Source organism: Tyto alba, unplaced genomic scaffold (genome assembly GCF_018691265.1).
Source record: "Tyto alba isolate M040663 unplaced genomic scaffold, T.alba_DEE_v4.0 Super-Scaffold_33, whole genome shotgun sequence".
Lineage (NCBI taxonomy): Eukaryota > Metazoa > Chordata > Aves > Strigiformes > Tytonidae > Tyto > Tyto alba.
Window position 1 is genome coordinate 4,321,702 of NW_024881308.1, and position 20,079 is coordinate 4,341,780.

Below are 20,079 nucleotides of genomic sequence, written 5' to 3' on the forward strand. Positions count from 1 at the left end.
TAAAAGGAGGAATACAGAAAGGCCAGAGAAGGACTTTTTACAGGGACACGTAGTGATAGGACAAGTGGTAGGGGCTTAAAATTGACAGAGGGTAAATTTGGATTAGATATAAGGAAGAAATTCTTTACTGTGAGAGTGGGGAGGCACTGGAATATGTTGTCCAAAGAAGTTGTAGCTGCCCCCTCCCTGGAAGGGTTCAAGGCCAGGTTGGACGGGGATTTGAGCAACCTGGGCTGGTGGAAGGTGTCCCTGCCCGTGGTGGGGGAGCTGGAACTAGATGATCTTTAAGGTCCCTTCCAACCCAAACCATTCTATGATTCTTGAAATGGGAAAATTCCTGACTTCCATGTGAATTCACCAACATTTAATGTGTGACTATTCTATCTTTGTCTTGTTGTTTTGGAACTTTCTTCAAAACCACCTAACATTTCATCTAGTAGAGATGAAAAAAAGTATTGCATCTAGATATCTTATTTACCAAGTACCTCTGAGCCACAACTTTGAAATAACTTTGTGTGTCATTACTCGGAAAGACAAAGCATGCAGCTAATTAGGACATCTTTTCCCTCCACGTTGATTCATCTGCAAAGTATTCAACCACCTGCATTGTTGGAAGCAAGAGGACATTCACAAACAGGATGAAACTCATCACCAATCTAAGATTTTTCTCAAAAGATGATAGATAGATATAGGAATTTAGGGTTGAAAAAGACCTTCCTGGGTCATTCTTACCAGAGCCTGTGATCAGAAGGACCACAGTGTGTCATCCTCCTCCTGAGGTTACCAAAGGCCACTTGAGCTCTGAGGTGAAGTTTCAACCTCACTTTGGGAAATCTGCTCCTTTTTCTATCAGGCTGTGCCTTGAATGTCACCTCTTTGAGCTGTGCTCCATCCACACCATGGTCCAAGACAGAGACTTTTGCAAGGTATCAGGAGCCATTCATTTGGCAGGATGACCCAAGGCCCTCAGCCATAGTCGCTTCCCCAGGCTTTCAAGGACTTGAAGCTGGATTTGCCCACAGACCTTCTGCCTAACCTTGAACAAGCTGCATCTGCTCTAAAGTGAGAGGTCACCCTTGAGGCTTGCCTAGAGGCCAAAGACACAGATGGCCTTGCTTTTCACTTGGTGAAGGATTTGGATGCTCACACTGGTGGCAGTTCAGCTCCAGTATCTGCCGGGCAGGCTGTGAGTACAAGGTAGATGGGCCACTGGGGCTGTTCCTGTCCCCCCACATACCTTCTTCGTAAGAGTCACCCGATGACTGACACTGGCGATGTAAAATGGCCCAAGTATCTTAAAAATATCTTGTTACCTTCCACAGCAGCAGATGAGATTTGCAGTGCAACCTGGTCATTAGGGCAACACAGATGCGCAGATGTCAGTTTTGGGATGCTGCAGTCTGCTGTTCCCAGGACAGCCGAGCCAAGGTAAGTGTTAACATAGCTCTTGTAGTTCAGTTTATGCCTGCAAAATGAATGCTGTTCTCATGGGCTGCAATAGGGTTGTAACATGCTTAAATACTTTATTAATGAGGGCTCTGTAAGTACCATAGAGACAAACAAAATTTTAGAGGGGTAGAAGCCTTTGTGCTTTCCCCTGCTCCACAGGGGAGAATTTCAACTCACTGTCCAATTTGCTATTGCTAACAGAAAATTTTGCACATGGAGATGGATTTTCTAGCACAGTTTTTGCCTCCATCTAATTGTTTTTAAACTTTGCATCTTGGGAAGAATTAGCAATCATGCTGTTCTTTCAGTCTTCAGATTTTTAAAAATTTTCTTTCCATAATATCCCATTTGTTTCTATTGCTTTCAGGGGAGCAGAGCCAAGTCATCCTCTGACTAAGATCTGTTAATTCACAGAGCACGTCAATCTACTGGACAACGCATTTACAGACTGTTGTAAAGGTTAAGACAAACTTCCCTAGTGGGGAAAATTATACCAGGAATAAATGTAAATCTTGTTAACATGATTATTTGTATTCTTTCTTTTTAACTATACATGCAAAGATAAATTAATTTTCTTAGAGCTTTTTTGAAGAGAGGAGGAATGAGGTGAGAATAGGAGGATGTCTGATTAAGACTAATGAGGCCAAATATTTGCATGGAGCCATTCCTTTGAGCCTTGCCAGCACTGGTTCAGGAACACCAGGGAAGTTGAGATGTAATAGTAGCTTTTACAACCCTTCCTGATTTGGCTTCTGCTATAACTTAAAAACATTTCAAGGCTTCTTTAACAAATAGCGATAGATAACTATTGCCAAAGGACACAACGTCAGCCAGGATATGCTCCCACCTCTCACTTTGACATGCACACTCCCTTGGCTTCTGCTTTAAAGTCCCCTGTGTGACCTTAAATGTGAGACAAAGGGGTTGACCTTACAAAGATCTGGTCTATGATGGTTGTAGAAAAATTCTGAGCTATTTGAATTATTTTTCTTAAAACTGACATTGGTTCTGTTTTTAAAGCATTCTTAAATCGTCCTACTCGGGAAAAGAGGATGAAAATATCCCACCGCACCTGCTTAACTTAGCCACTTGTAACATCCATTGTTTTTTGAGGATAAGTATTTCAAGGTGTTGTCCTCTAAACTGATTTTTCCAAGCATTTGACGGGTTAGTTATTTTAGAATTTAGGCAATGTACACCAAATTGGAGAAAAGGCCAAGAACTCGAAGCATCTATGCCCAGTAGAAGTGCAGCTTGTATCAAAGCCCCACTCACTGCAGCACTGTAACATCCATCCCTGTATTTTGGCTTCCACAAAAGCCTCTGAACTAATTTCCTTCAAGCAAGACTAGTTCCCTTTCCATTGCTCTATTGTAGGCTTGTAATCTCAAGCAGGCTCCTAAAAATAGAATCACTACCCTAACATCTGTGCCCTTCTAATGTCAGTAAAAGCGGGGCATGAAGTGCTTCAAAGCAAACTCTCGTTCCCTGGAATAAGGAGGATTGTCCCTCTCTGGTCAAAAGCCACAGGTCACAGATGTTCAGGTTTATCCCCTTTGGTCATAGGCAGTGGCAGATTCAGAGCTTCTACGAAGCACTAAGGGTCTGCAGCAGCTCTTAGCTCTGGGAAATCCTGGCTGTCTGTTCTCATGCATTCTCTTGAAGCAATCCTTAATCTTCCCAATGTTTCCTTCAGGCTCTCTGTTCCAAGGCCATATCTAGAAGAATGTCCTCACACGGCCTCAAATTCTAAAAGTGCAATGTGACCTCAAGGCATAGAGTGAAAAAGTGAATGTGAAAGTTTTGGGGTTTTTTTAAACCAAACCAAACCAAACCAAACCAAACCAAACCAAACCAAACCAAACCAAACCAAACCAAACCAAACCAAACCAAACCAAATCAAACCAAACCAAACCAAACCAAACCAAAACAAAACAAAACAAAACAAAAACCAACCAAACCTGAACACAAACACCCCTACCATTAAATTATTGTCAGCTTACTCACCCATGAAGAGGATCTGCTCATTCCTTTGAACATCAAAGCCAAGAAGTCCTGTGCTTCCTCCTCTCCTCATCTTCTTTTTCCCTCAACAAACTTCCTTATTTCAATGGAAACACCAACCATAGACCTGCTGAACCTCTGGGTTTGCAGTGGGTCATATGATCTGTATGGTAGCCAGCACTCCTCATCCACTTTGTCTGCCTTGAACCTGTAGATTGGTATGACTGACTCACATGGTGGCTTATCCATGATAGACATTATAACCACGATTTGTAAAGAGTCTCCAGGTGTCTTTGACTGTCTGAAGCTTGGATGGCCATGAGTAAAGGGCACCCAGAGTCCTGGCTGCTCCTGTAGTTCTCTGGACCTTAGGATCTCATCTGCAATGAAAAGGAAAGGGCCCGTGAGGTCCAAGAGCTTGAATACAAGAAAGAACTTAAGCACATCTTGCACAAACTTCCCTGAATAAGATCCTTTTCCTTTTCTGACACACCCAGCTTTAGCATACCCAAAGCAGACACGTGACACATAAAGACATATCTTATTTTTTAAGTTGAGGGAAAACGAAGGAAACATAGTTAAGAGCTAAGTCAAAGTAGAGGACAAAAGCATGGAAAAATTTTCAAGCTGGCTGATCTGCAGGTGAAGGACAAGTCTGAAACAGAACCAAAGCTGCTAACTAGGCCTTTGGAGTCATCTGAGGTGAGACAAAATCAGCAGAGATTTCATTACTCACAAATCCCTCCAGATGTCTTAAATAATTCATAGCAAACACCAGGACATAAAGACCAGGAGTCCCATTAGGAGGCACATGGAATTGTTTTTTTTCATGAGGGTGAGTCACACAAAACACATTATCACAGAAAGTGGGATGTCTCATTAATTACATTAGTCTGGGGGCTCTAATGTACCAGTGCCTGGAAGAGTTCTGGGAGATTCAGTCCTTGTCCTCGTTGTTCCAGAAAGTCTCACAGCATCTCTCTGCAGAGCATCACCCATCACTCCCACCCCAGCTGTCGCTCGGGGTCCAGCTCCCATCACCCTTGCTATGACTCTGCTTGTGGGTGCCAGCATGCATTTCTCCAGCAATGTCACCTCTCCTATGGACTTCCCCCTGAGGACACAAGTGTCCTTATGCTTGCCCCACGCAAACAGGGCACAGCTCCAACCAGGCACCCAGCTCTGACACCAGCAAGGGAAAACCCATCCGTGAGCTGAGCTCCTGCCACCACCATCAACTCTGGGAATATAATGGAGACTAGAGGAGCGTTTATCACTCTTATGTTTGGAATAACAAGGCAGCACTGCACCGTGGCTTCAGAGTTAGGGGAACTGAAGCATTTCAACAGCAGCTGCCAGTGTTTGCCCATACAGGCAGGTGGTAGCTGTGCTTGCCAGCTGGAGGGGAGACCCTGGGACCCTGCATTTCCACACTGTATGCCTGCAAACATTCACCACGGCCAGCCCTGCTTGCATGGACAATAGCAAAAAGGAGTGCCATCCACTTCAGTCCCACCACCTGCAGGTACCCAAATGAGGGGATCTTGAATTTCATGAAGAAAAATAGAGGGTTGGCTTTCCTTCACTACGCATATATTGAGAGCATGAGGAAAGTGCCCATGACCCTAGGGCTTGAGTCATTTCTGTCAAGACAGGAGAGAGACCCTCCCTGGGGATGTACCCGCAGTAGCTGAGGAGCTGTAGGCAGGCAACACCCCCCATTTGTGCAGCCTCTGTCTACTTTTGGAGCTTAGCAACGCAGCTCCCTCCTACCTCTTCAACAAAGAGAGTTGTTACTGGAGACATACACCACTTCTCCCCAAACTCAGTCTTCAAAAACCTACGTCGTCCTGTGGAAGCCTGCTGCAACCTCAGGGTTGTGGGGTGCACTCAGTGACCTCCCCAGGCCCCCTGCAGCCTCCTTTATACTGTCCTACAGCTTTCCAGGTAGGACTGTGTTCAGTGATGTATGCTTGCACCCTGCAGTGATGTGAGACAGAGATCAGAGACATGAATGGGAATTAGATTTCACTGTTTGGCACAGAAGAGGATCATATAAGTAAGTCAGGGGAACATCAAGATTTGTACTAACATAACCTTTCTAAATAGCATTCACCTCATGCTTGGTTCTATCAAGACTCCACACTACAGAAATTACCAAAATATTGCTGCCAGAATACAGTGTTGGTTGCCTCTACCGAACCTATAGAATTTACTGATGGGGACAAAGGAAAAGGTCAGGGAACATCCTCGCATATTTTGCTCTCTAACATCTAGTCCTTGTGACTGTATCAATATGCAGTAGCAATGACAGGGACAGATGATCTAGAACTCCCTGCATTATTAATATATGGTGAAAGATGAGACAGCTATTGTGAAAAGTATCTGTTTGCATGTTTAATATACAATGTTCTAACCTCAATGCACTGCTACTGATGATGCTGTATTAAAACACAGCTAACCTTTTAAGAAGTCCCACGCTGAACAGAACAGAAAATATTTGCTGAATTCAAACACTCCTAAATGTTCCAGGCCTGGAAATAGGACTGTTAAGATCAAGGGAACAAAACATATGAACAACAAAACAGGAAGGTGGGGAAAGAAAATGCGGTGACAAATGCCAATGGAAGTGAAGGAGAAACAAGGAGAGGGGAAGTGGAGGTGTGGAGGCAGAATTAAAGCTGTGCTCTGACTCCACCAACTCCCCTTCTGTCAACCAAGTTAGGACATTCACTCTCTCCATGGGACACCCAGACCATGATACAGAGCAATGCAGCACCACACCTCAAAACATGGGAAGGTGCTTTCTTACCCCGCTTTGAGCCTCCATCTCTGTAAGGCACCATCCACTCATGCATGCCTTGCCTAAGACAAGCAGTTCACCCCAGCACTTCAATTAGCAGATTCTTATCCTACCACTGCATGAAACAAACTCCATTCATAGTTCCGTTCTGGCTCCTGGAAGGGGCTTCACTCCCTCGGCTCGAGATCAGCCTCATGAGAAGTAGAAAACATAAGCGGTGGAATTCCCTTCTACAGCAGCAGGGGAACCAGAAGAAAGGGTAGGGTGGTGCAAGGACCGAGAGGGTTATTCTCCTCCATGAGCCCCTGAACGGTCACATTGTGCCTGATCATGATGTAGTCTACAGGAAGTGTGAACATGGCAGACCCAGGCCTCTAAACTATGTAGTAACCAAATTCTACTTTATCCGAAGCAATTTAACATGGAGAGACTGACGAAAAACATATAGAAACCAGCCTTAACACTTACAGACAGCAAGGAGTCCAGGAGACATGGGTTTCTTCCTGTTATGTTAAGCTTTAATAGATTTATATGGTCTTTAGTTTACCTTGCCATGCAGGCACATTAGGCATGGATTTCTCTAAAGCCAGAACATCACAAGCTACCCAAACAACCCTGTCATTGCAATTTCACAATTTCCCTCTTTTGTGCATCTCTGAGCTCTGACTGAAGTAAAATTTCATCTCCTCAGCCCACTGCCATCTGGAGCAAGGTTCAGACTCAGTTACAAGCATAATGGGAAAGGATATTTCTGGAGAATGGTGGGTAGGTTATTGATGAGCCTGCTTAGAGCTGGTGCTCTCTTTCTGTGTCTCACTGTGACACTCTGGTCTCCACCGTATGATCTGGAACCACTAAGTGGAAGTTATAGGGAAGATAACAAGACCTCTGACATCTGACTGGAATTGGGCACTGCAAAACCTCAGTCATCAATGCAGGGAGAGTCTCCCCAAAGGATTTTCAATCTGAAATTATTCCAATCCAACCTGGAGACTGGAGTGAGCCCTGGACCCTCTGCAGAGCATCAGAAAGAGATTCCTAGCAGCTGCAGGGACTTTGAAACTCCCAAGTCTGGGCCAGCTCAGCTCTCAAGGGGACAAAGACAGATGGTGTTCAAATGGGTTAATTCCAGGTTATGTTAAACTTCACAGGGAACATCAAAACCTTAATTATCAGGGTTAAAAATGGACATCAGAAGATGCCTCCTGCCATCAAGAAAACAGGTGGCACCCATTCCTTTGCACAGCTCAAGTAACACACTATCTTTCCAAACTGCCCTCCAGATATGGGTTGGATCTCTCTACAGGCTTCAAGCAATGCATGGCATCTCCTTGAACCATTTCAGCTCTGTGACAATCTTCTTGAGCCATTTCAGTGCACTCGCTCTCTCTGCCATGGCCTTACAAGGCTCCCACACTCCACAAAGCAGAGACCAGAAAGGAGAAAAAGAAGAAAGATGCTAATGTCTTCACTAGTAGGTGTTACAAGCCCACATCAGACAGGCTGTTTATTTCTTCTGGACTTAGCTGGAGGTGTTTGGATGCTTTTATATGACTTGACATCCACCCCTCAAATAATAGACCCTGCATCCCCAAAAAGGCCAGAGAGAGACATATTATTCTCTGATGCTATTTCTAGCATTGTCCAGCAGACACCACAGGGAAGAAGAACAGCTGCAGCTCGGGCAGTTTTACAAGCTGTTACTGGCCCGGCCATTCCAGGCAATGCCTGTCAGGTCTGACTGAGCTGGACTCTGGTAATCGGGCAAAGCTGTTGTTTGTTAGCCCCTCGCGGTCTCTTGACTTTTCATCTTGATTAAAGACTATGCTGAACGATAGAATTAGCAAGGCAGGAATCCTAATCCTTTCACCGCTCCTGAAATCCAGTCGCCTGCACACATGCTCATCCTCAGGGCTACCAATTAGTGGCACCAGCTGCTAGCCTGGATGCCAGGGCCAGGAGCTATTAGTGCACAGACCATTAGCTTTAAAAGGCATTTGGAACTTCTGAACATATTAGGGTTTGTGTGACTGACGTACGCTACAGCCATATGTGGCTTGCTGTCCTTTCTGTCAACCGTTTTTTCTCCAAAAATGTGTTGGTTCGTCAGAGACATCTAGGTGGAGAATCTCATGAAAGCATCTTGCCAAGAGGATTCAGTAACTGTATTCAGTTAAATAGTTGCTACCTGCTTTAACTAACTTTCTTGGCATCTTTCCTCTGAGTTAGGAATGGCAATGGGTTGTATGAAAGGTTGAATATCTGGACTCTATTTTTAGCGCTGTCATTTGCCCAGTTAATGGTTCCAGGGAAGTCATTTCATTTCTTTATGCTTCAGCGACCCCATCTGTAAGATGATAATGATGAGTCTGTACCATAGGGTTTTGAGATCTATGCTTGTAAAAAACACAATAAAACTTAGAATTACCATTACTATCTAAAGCAAGGGTGGAGAAGAAGCCCCATGGGCCTTTGCATACTTTGCAGCAGTACCTGCATGGATTTTTTCTGCAAATCCTGTCCTGCCATGGCATCAGACATGGATCCTCCCTGCTGACCTTGACAATCACTGTTCCATGCTTGGCATGGGTTAGGCTTGCTGGGGGCTGCTGTTGTTGCTGGGTCCCCATGAGTGGTGGTACCAGCAAGCTGCGCAGGTGATTTGCTGAGAAGATGACAGGAGATGATGACAAAGGGTGCTTTCATTATGCACTTTGTGGGCAATCAATCCATCAACACAGCAAGAGGGATCAAGCCATCAACTTCAAATTGTTTCCCTCACACTGTCTTCATTTTCTCAGTCACAATCACTGCTCAGTGCTGGGTAAATCATGAGCTACTCACCTCTCTTTCCATCATTACTTGGGTCAACCAGCACATCTTCACTCCCCCTCTAATTGTCCTGCTGCTCAGCCTTGTCTCTCAGCCAGCATCCAGGAGGGATTCTGCCATGCAAGACCTACTCTTTGTGAAAATTAATAGAGTTGGACTGAAGTTTACCTGAGCATACCGCTAGTGCACGGGTTACATGTTATCTGAAGCCAGTGCAAGTGCCAGGAGGGAGAACCAGAACACCAGGCTGTTCGCTATGTGTCTGGTGGCAGTGGGTCCTGGGCAAACACAGTCAGAGGACATCCATCAGGAGAGCACCTGGCTACCCAGCCATTAGCCCAGGCCTACAGGGATGAGCCAGGTGGCAAACCAGAGCCTTAATTCTCAAAACCAAGTTAAAAGCCAGGTTGTCTTACCAGCCTATGTGAACCCACTGCAATCTGGCAACAGTGAGATCCTTCCATTTTTTTCCCAGCTTTCTGTTTAAAGCAGAGCTGTCATGGAATTTGGAGTTCAAATACAAAATTTCTTTAAAATTCTCTAAAAAGGGACTTTATAATGTGAAGTTCTGATGAGATTTCCAGGCCTTTCTCCTTCATATAACTGGCAAATACCAGTAAAAGTCTTATATCACTTTAAAAAGTATTTTAACATTATGTCCCTTAGCTATATGCTTGACATGCAAGCATTAAATCAGTGACATTCTAAGCTGGTCTTTTTTTCTTGGGTCTGGAAGAATTTTCAGGCTCAGGACAGTTCTTTTGTCATTTGAAATGACTTTTCCTTCAGTAAGACACACATCCTTCTACTTACCCAGATGGTCTCCTCCTCCAAGTTAGAATAATGTATTTAAATTTAACCAATGATTTTCATGACTCAGATTTCCCATAACTGGATGGTTTCTAACCGTCCTCTGCTCCACCTGTTCAGACATTACAGCAACCCTCTCACTGGTTCACAACCTGCAATGCTGCAGTGGGGTTCGATTGGCTTTGGGTTGGGGAGAGGTTTTTAGCTCGTGTAGTCTATCATACAGCATTTCTTGAGCAGCTTCATGTTCACATAACCCATGGTTTACAGCTTGGTCCATGGCAGTCCTGGATAGAAACCATGGCTTTTAAAAATTCCTTCAAAGTTTTGTTTCTTCTGAGGAGAAAGGGTATGTCCTGAAAGCAGTCATTTCAGTCTCATGATCAGACAGATGGAAACCCACACTTTTACTCCACCTCAAATCCCTATCCCCTGAACATTTCTCATCAAACTACGTATCCGATCCAACAGAAAACTCATTCAGCAACCATGAGCACAGCAACGTCAATGTCTACATAAACAGATAACTTTCTGGTTTGGACTAAAGAAGAGAAATGCAAATCCTTGCATACTGATGTTTCATCATCTGCCTAGTCTTCTTCAAGACATCAGGCAGTGATTTTAAATAGCATATAAGTTATTAAGACACCCCTCATTACTGCTGTTCATTAAGATCCAAGCTCCTGCACTACATAGGTCCTTTTGAAAATGCCACTGGTGCCTTCCAACTCACAGGATTCCTTCTGGAGCAAAGGTATTTTTGGAGAAAAGCATCTTAAATGATATTGACATTCAAGAAATCCTTTGAAATTGTTGGCAAGCATGAGTGGTGGCTCATCATAGCCTGGAGCAGCTGAAAGCCAGATGCAGGAAAAGCAGGTGAGGGAGGATGAAGTGAGATGAACTGGCTCAGAGAGGAGAAGGGCTGGAAGGAACAGGCACAAGAGGCTGAATACTGGGGTTGGATAGGTTTCAAAACTGCTTGGTTAAGCTGTTCAATTGGCTTTAAAATGTGGGTTGGAGTATGAGAAGGCAGAAGTGAACTGAACTACAGAATGCTGTCCTGTCATCATCTTCCATAGGCTACTCCCAGATTCCATCGACATTACAGGGCATTTGAAACCCTGCCCCAGCCCAGACCCCACAAGGCACCAAACGCACAAAATTCAGGCAAGAACCTGTCTCCAGAGAAGAACAAACGACAAGCAACAAAATCTTGCTTCAGTAGCCCAGTAACACTGATGATGTGGCAAAGTTTACTGCAGCCAGAGTGGGTTGTATCAGTCACCTTCCTAAACATAGACAAGCCATAAAATGTCTAGAAACAGGAACCCAAATGAATGGGAGATGCTGCATGTTAGAAAACTAAGTCCCTTGCTATAAAAGACAAAACAGGAAGGGAAGATTAGCAAGGTCAAACAGACAAGCAATTAATTACAGAGTAAATTAACTCTCCAACCATGTACATAATCAGACAAGAAACATTATAAGCAAAAGCCAGCATCTTCAGCAGCAAAATTTTGACAAAATTTCCATATATCATCCCCTGGCTTCAGAAACAAAGTTCTGCTTGAATGTATCAAGTCACCAGGGAGCACCATTGTCACCAAAGCCCTTGCATCAGGACGCTGGTGGGATGATGACCCCTGTCCATAGGACCCTGGTGTAATTTGTCACCAAAGCCATGAGACAAATGAGGCAAAAAACTTCCCAGGGTTGAGCATTCCTCTGGTAAATTGTTCCTACTGTTAGAGACATACAGGGAGAGTTTTGTAGATTTGAATATTCAGAAAGCTGTGAAAATCCACTAGAAAAAAAAAAATAGTGCTGTAAATAAATAAATGATCAGCCCCAGAAACAGTGGACACTGTTCACAGCTCTTCTGTGCCTCAGTTTCTTAATTACAAAACAAGATACTGTACAACGTGTCTGGGATATCATTTAAAAAATGAATTAAAAATCCAATCATGACCAAGAAGCACAGGTACCACGGAGGATTATAGCTAGGAGGCAGTGAATCTGAATCCCACACAGGGTCTGTGACGAAGGACTTAAGAAGAATACAGAGAAACACTTCAGGGTTGCCCAAGCACTGAGCAAAGCAAAACTTCAGCAGAGAAATCTGTGTGTTGCCACATAAATGTGTAACTACATAAGCTAACTTACTTATGCACATATTAAGTGAGGCATTTCCAAATATCTAGAGACATCTTTGATTCCCAATATTATTTGTATAGTATTCCTTGACGTTACTTATATTTTATGCTGGGCTGTTACCACTTTGGATGAATAAAATGGGAAGACAAAGCCAATTCTTTCCCCTGAAATTCCATGCTGAGACTTTGCAGAGAGCTCTGGTGTCTGCCTTTTACAGCTGAGTAATGAAACCTGGCTGGTTCCTGTAGTGTCCTGCTGTGGTTCCATATAAACTGGCAGATAAACATGGAATTAAGCGGTGGAAGTGCAAGAAGCTGGTCAGGAGGTTGCCTGAGAGTGCCTGAGCCTTGATGGGTGCAAGGACCTTATGCTGACTTTGGGTCACCATCATTCCTTGCTGGGGCTGGAGATTCTGTCCTCACCTGAAGTAGGTTAGGTGCCAGGTGATGACAACCAACCTGATGGATAAAGGATAATAAGCACATGGCACCAGCATCAAAGCCATAGCAAGGGTGAAGTGAGGTAGGATGCATCCAGGAAAGCCCCCAAGGATATCATGAGATGATGGGAAACATACCTGCAGCCCACTGATACACTCCAGGAGGATGGGTTGTTTTTCCACAGCAGCAGCAGTGGTAAAAGAAAACAAAACAAAACCAACTAAAATCAGGTTTTATTAGCTGAAAGCAAATGTTCTCTTCCTTGTTGCTTCAGCAGCCTAAGGAGAAGCATGCAGTTTTTGTCAATATGCCCAAGGAACATTTAAGGCTTTCAACATCAATGTGTCATTTCCCATAACAGGCCATCACCAGGGCAAGTTCTACAAACAAGCCTTCATGGCCATAATAAATGTTTCAGTGCATTTTGCTGTCTCCGACACGGCTCCCCAGGCTGTTTGCTCAAGCTCCAGGCTGCTGTCTGGAGACTGTGAACGAGCAGTGACTGGGACCTTCTCAGCAATGGCAATCCCACGGCTGCTGCTAATAAGACAAGTCCATGCACATCACCGTCAGAGCTGCATTCCCCTCACCAGAGCCAGGCTGCCATGCTCACTTAAATCCTGCCTCCCTCCTACCAAAGGGCAGTGGGTCAGGGTGAGCCCACACCACTGGGACCTGGCCGGAGGGTGCTGCGAGCAGCTGGGGCTGCTGCAGGGACACCAGGGGACAAGGACCTGCATGCATGTGGGCAAGGAGTTAGTGGGTAAATGCCAGTAGACTGCACTCAGGGATAGGAAGAATATCAGGTCCCAGGTCTTGGAAACTTACTGTTTGGCACTACCAACAGTTCCTTCCTTTCAGCTCTTTATGTCAGATCTTATGAAGTTGGTTTTTTTTCTTAACCTGGATTCTGCCTTAAGCCACAGCCCAGCATCTCCCTGAGAAATTGTAACTGGCCTTTGACTAACATGCCAAGGCCAACATAGTATCTGCTATCTGAAATACAGGCATTTCCCCAAATAATCCAAATACTGCCGCATTTCTTTGTTGAGATGAAAGGGATTTTTTGTGCTATGGATTTTAGCTGGGTGTCAGCTAAAATTGTAAGATTAGATTTGACTCGGGCTCCCACACTTGTAATTTGTGCTGAGAATCAGCAAGGTTCAAACTACAAGTCTTACACACTGGGATGACGATGCCACTGTAGTGCATTGCTCTAAATTTTGGAGCAGCACAGCAAGGGTCAATGTGCTCTCTTGTAGCTCAGCAGTCCTGAGGCCACCCTGAGTGATCCTGGGGATGGAGCCACCACGTGAGAGACCAGACCCTGGTCTCAGCTGGGCCAAGCAAACCAGCTTCATCAAAACTACACCTGCTCCATCCCTATCTGAATTTGGCCCAGGACTATTCATAATCCAGCTGACAGCTTTGTCTCTGAGGCCAGGGGCAACATACTGGAAATATGTGACTTCTCTATAATGAGTTTGGCAAACGAAGTAATTGCATGCCAGTCCTGCAGGTTTCATTAGTCTGTCTCTGTCCACTGCAGGCTGAGCTGCCTCTGTCCTCTGAAGTGGCTACATGCCAGCATCATCCATCTCTCACTGTCCTCTTGGCTGCAGAGTCCAGTTTTTAATAGACATGGCCTGAACAGATTCAATAGATGCCTGGTGGAGGGAGTGAATCTGCATCTCTGAACATCCTGAAGGATGGCTGAGCATTATGCAGTCCCATAAATGAGTGTCTTTCTAAGGTCAGAGGATGGAGAGGCAAGATACCAACATGGCAGATTGAGAGAGAGAGAAAGAGAGAGAGATATCATTAATATGGTATGCATTTAATCCCCAAATACTCTTCACATCTTAAAATTGGATGCCTGGAAGGAAGTCCCTGCTGCCCTGAAAGCAGAGCTCAGCGGGGTTCAGGTTTGTGTGTCTTCAGGAAGACAGAGAGTTTGTTCAGACAGGAGTGGCAGAGTGATGGAGATGGCCAAAATGCAGAGTTCTTCATTAAATTGTGATGAGTTAATGAGTTACTGTGGCCTTTCCTGCCCATGAGCCTGGAAGTGCTATTTGGACAGTCAACGATATGCTTTCAGAGTTCTTGCATCTAAATTTCTTTTTTTTGTACCTGGGATTTGTGATGAGTTTTATTCTTATAAACAGTTTCTACAGCTTTAAAATGCTTTAATATCTATTCTCCCTAATTTCTACTCATACCACGAAGACTCAGCATATACATTAAGCAAAGCTTTGGTGAACATAAAGAATTCAAGAACTTCCTGGGGCAGAGGCCGGGAGGGGGGGGGAAGACAAGAAATCAATTTTAAAATAAAAACAAAAACAAAACCAGAAAATGAACCTAAAAAATCCAAGTGGTAGGGATTAATCTGATTTCATTTGAACTTTCCCCAAATTGAGAATATTCTTCAAAAGTCAAACACGGGCCCCTATTTTATGTTCTCTACAGTAACCTTTAGAGTCCAAAATGCTCATCTGTTCATCCTTCTACGTCCCCTCGCAGTGGCGTTTGCAAATGACACAAACATTTGACTATGATCTGTGCTCTCCCTAATGCAGCTGAGCCTGCGCACGCCTTGTAACAATTTTCTCTGGAGCAAGTTCAAGCACAATTTGCTCATGCTGGTATCTATCTGTCATCAGATGTGTCAGCCGAATCTCTCTCAGCTCGAGTGGGGAGGAAGGAGACAAAAGGTCACCTTCTACATACGGTATGTTCTCCAGGAGGCAGAAGAGAGGAGGAGGAAAACTTAAGTTTTCATCTACCTGACAGGAATCGAATGCCTTTTTTCTTTCCCTTCGCATTTCATTCCCCACGTTAGCAGCAGGGCTCAGTGCCTCTGGTAGCAGGTGGATGTGCTCAGAACGGATGAAAATGAACCAGATCCATCAGAAAGTCAGGAGAGATGGTGCCGCCGAACGGTAGCTCTGACGGTTGCGATGCCTTTCCTTAGAGGAAGGATCACTCACCAGCCTTCAAACTCCGACAGTGCCCTAACTCCCCAAGGCTGCGCTGTGCACTGAAGCCAGGCGGGGCTGATACAGCCAAGGTGCTTTCAGGAGCCAACGTGAGGCACTTGGGTTCGTGACAGTGTCCTGGCTGAAGTCACACCTCATTGCTTGGGAGCTCGTCCTCTCGTGGGGAATGCAAACAAGGAAGATTACTTCAAGTGCAGTTCTGCACTGGAAAGGAGTTAACGAAGAAACAACACCTTCCTACTCCTTGTGTGTACTCGTCACTGCATCTGATTACCAACCGTGTACAAGAACAGAGGCCACAATGACCCTGGCCTGCCCCAGCACCAGCTGGCATGGCTTCCACAGAGTGTGCCAGCAGGAGATGTGCTTGCTGGGAAGAGGAAGGACTTCACAGCCTAAGCTTTAACCTGCATCAGACACTTAGCTCAGGTACAGGCAGTTACCTTCAGCAACTCAACAATTAAGAATCTAAGCTCTCCAAAACGGCAATTCTGAGCATATCAGTCAGGCATCTAAAGCAGATGCTGCTGCTCCAATTAGGCAATGGGATGCTGATTGCTGGAGAGCACCAGCCCGACTCACAGGTCCCTGGCAGGCTGCCACAAAACAGGGCAGAAAACAGTGATTTGGAAACCAGTGCAAAAATCCAAACCCACCAAGGACGGGGCAAGGGCTTGCTATGCTCCAAGAAGCCACGGTCCAAGGCATGTCCTGAAGCATGAAACTTGGGGTACCCAGATCCACTTGATTAGGGAGAAGTTTAGACTGGAAAATGCAGCAGAGGGAAACACAGCGTGTGGTGTGTTGTGACCACTGCACACACAGGAGCCAACATCTGTCCCATCGTACACAGGGCCAGGCTGCTCTGGCTTGGGAGGGAGACTGAAAAGTGGCTGGAGGGGACAGAGAAGCCAGAGCATCCATCTCTGTTGATAAAAGGATCTTAGCTTTACTGCAGATAGAACAACAAGGATTTTTTTATCCTTGAGGTTTATTTTGTTTCTGTATCTGACACCAGTCAAAAGGGATTCTGGGAAAAAAAATATAAATGGTACTTTTAGTGTTTTATAAAAGGAGAAGTATGATCTCAGTCATTCGGTGAGAACAGAAGACTTACAGGATGGTAAGGAATGAAAAGAGCTTGGAGATTTTTTTCCCATTAGAGTGTGGCAGATGGGGAGGAAGGGGGCACACACAAAACCAAATGATTTGGTGTGGAACCAGAGCCAAAATGTAGAAAAGGCAAAAATCAAATTGAGACAGGCTGAAAGTTTTCAAGTTAAATTCTTCCCTCTCCCAAGAAAAGAGGTATTTTCTACAAAAGGACATGTTTAGGACCAGCACTCAGTTTTCATGAAATTGTTATTATTTTTCAGTTTGCATTGAGTAACCAACCCAAAAAGGATTAGCACCACCAGAAAAAGAAGTTAGATTGCAGCAGACTTACATTTCCATTGAAAATGTAGGTGAAAGCAAAGGCTTATGTGCAATTCTTCCATCAATAAAATCTAATTTTCCAACCATTTTTAAGGCTGAAGTGAAAAAAAAAAGGAGTTAAGGAATAACATTCTCAGGGAAAGCAAGCTAGATGGTATTGACTGTAAATCTACAGAAGCTTTTACCAATCTGGCTGCTGTTGTTACCTGTCAATCTTCCAGAGCAGCCATGTGAAGTATAACCATGTCCTGGAGGACAGCCTGCTGCTTACAACAAGGATAGGCTAATACACCCCCAAAAAATTTTTTTTGTTTTGTTTTTGTTTTTTGTTTTTTTTTTTGTTTTTTTGTTTTTTCCCTGGCCATATATTTTCATCTAATAACAGGTTTTATCTCTCCCTATTAACTTTTTCTTACTGGAACACTTAACCCTCACTAGCTACACACACCCAAAATAACCAAGCCTATTTCAGAGAATGGGAGAGGACAGCGACATATTGAGCCAGTGCAGTCAGACTTGCAGAGGAATGAATCTTAGATGGGTCAGAAAAGAAAGATTGCTGCCCTGCCTGCCAGCGGGGCAGGCCTGTAGGGACCCATTGCTCAGCCCCATTCCACTTCAAGGTTTATTTCTCTGTGCCTCTAACTGTGCCCCCCAAGCATCTCATCTCCTTATTGCATCCCTGATGCTTCCTGTTGCCCTGTTAGATGTTTTCAAAGTCACTAAAATAGGAAAATACAGACAAACACCCACACAATACAAATTTAGTAACGTGAATTGAAGAAGAGAGAATTTTTTTTTTTTTTTACATGCCGGCTGTTACCAGCACACAGCAACAATTGGTGCAAACTGTACATTTTGCAGTATGTGTCAATGTGTAGAGACCCAGGCACAGATTTTTAGCAGCAGCAGTAGCTGTGATGAAGTTGGTTTGTAACAACCAGTAAAGTAATGAAGCAATGAAAACACCAAACTATTTTACTGTGCAGCCAAATAAATGACTTTTGGTCCTTCATGCATGAGTTTTAGAAGTATAAACTTTTCGCACTAAAAGAAAGAAAATCATCCTTACATTTTAGCAAGAAGAATGATTCAGATAGCTCCAGGCAAGAAAGATCTGAGCCGATAAAGAACAACAGTGTTTGGCTGCCTTTGGAAAAGTATTTGCCGATTTTTTTTTTCATGTGCAACATTGCTTTAAGCTACAAAAGACACAGAGGTTAATGGCAGGTCACTAGGAAGATGTTATTGTGTTATTTCTTTCCAACATGCCTTCCTCCCCTTTCCCAGAGGTGTAGGGCCAAATGGGAGATGGACTGGCAGTGGAAGCTTCCTTCCCCACTCTCTAAGCAGAGATCAGCCCAGCCCTGGGTCTGAGCTTTGGGACTGGAACCTCCTGTATTACTCCAAGAATAAAACTCAGCACCGCTTTTGTAGAGACAGTTCCAATGCACTTTTCAAAAGCAGATGTCCATAGAAATAGAAGCCAAACATCTACCAGCTCCACGTGACTAACTCAGAAACCTAGCACATATATTGGAAATCTGGTAAAGAAAGGGCAGGGGAACAAATACCTTGAGATTTCCCATTATTTATGTATCTCAGCACTTCTCATCTTTGAAATAAACCTCTCTGATGGGCAGAGTACCATGGAGGAGTCCCTAGCTGCTCTGGACCTGATGGCAGCAACTATTTTCTATCCAAAGTGAAAATATTGCATGGAGAAAACAGTCAGTGAAAATAGGTGGAAAAGACAGCGAAAACCAAAAAAGTAACTGAAGAACCATAGGGTGAAATCCTGGCCTTTCTAAGTCAATGGTAAAAAACTCCCACTTGTTTCTATAGGTTCATGTAAGTTCTCCTTTCATTAGTAAAACATCCAGACAAGCCCAGAAAATTTTATCAGGGAGGATTACATTCACACTGTCCATCATTGCTTCTGCGGTTCCATCACCATGGTAAGGGATCAGGTAAGGTCCTCAATCCTTCCAATAGCACTGCTCTGATGTGGAGGAGGTTATGGCCTTTTGATTCTCTCTACTGGCTATAAGATAAGGTATAGGGCCTTTTCATCTCCTGCTTAAGCAGAATTTCTAGCATTTCTTCCAGAATGAGGAGCAGCATAAAAGAACTCTGTCTCACAGACATGATGTGTTTTAATGAATCCTTCCTAACAAACTGATGAAAAGAGATAATGATCTCTCTCTACCCTGCACACAAGAGCATGACTGTGCTCCAATCTGACCCAGCCTCCACAGGCTGCCGTAACGTCCAGGGAGCAAGTCTCATCCACAACCATCACCCAGCAGTCCCAGGGTGAAATGAGATAAACTGACCTCCTGCTTAACAATGGTGGATGGCTGCCCCACTGCTTCCTTCCAGCTCCGTAAATCAGTCATCCCAAGCAGAGTTTGGCCGGAGGGTGCCTCAACCCTTCCAAGATTCAGAGCCCTGCCCTCCTCTTCCAAAGCCATTTGTTTGGAAAGGGCATAGAGAGGTCCCAGCCAAACTATGACTAATGCCTAGCTAATTCCCAGAAGAGCAGGCAATCCAGCTCCCAAGGAAACAGTCTTATGCTTTCCTGACCCAGGCTGTGACAGTTTAAGAGACACCTTGCTCTTACCAGTAAAAATAAATGCTTTCCTCATCAGAGATTACAGAGGGCAGCTCTCCCGTCTGTGTTACATCTGCGGGGCCAGTGGTGCAAGGGCAGATGTCAAGACGTTGAGTACACCGAGGACCTGCAGCAGTGCAGTGCAGGGATTAACCCTGGTGCAGTCCAGAGGAAAAATTTAGTCCGACTCTTCTCCTAAAATTTTTAGGTGTTAAATGCTGAAGCCATTGGTTGGTTTTCATTGTCACAACCAGGCAGAATTTACCTTCGCTTGTCCTGAGTAGTTGTTTCCTACTTTGAGTTTGAACACCAGAACATGCATAGTCGTCACTGCAATGTTCATCGCATTCACAGGTGTGAAACAGCCCCCAACTTCTACACACACCTTCCGTGGGAGCTGCTCTTTACTTAAGCCTAGAAAGCAGGTCCTGAGAATAGCAAACAAGGAGCAAACACAGCATTGCTTAATAAATAGAAAATACTGAACTTATGAGCTATTTACAACACAAAGCCATAAGGCTCAGTGAAGTCGAG

General features: G+C 44.4%; 1 long non-coding RNA gene across 1 annotated transcript; it reads right to left on the minus strand.

Annotated features, from left to right (window-relative positions):
• Positions 1-1,310: 1,310 nt before the first annotated feature.
• Positions 1,311-3,812, minus strand: LOC116964307. Its single transcript, XR_004408682.1, has 2 exons — positions 3,457-3,812; positions 1,311-1,465 (listed from the first exon to the last, which is right to left on the minus strand). It is a non-coding gene; the product is annotated as an uncharacterized LOC116964307 (long non-coding RNA).
• Between the last annotated feature and the right edge of the window lie 16,267 nt (positions 3,813-20,079).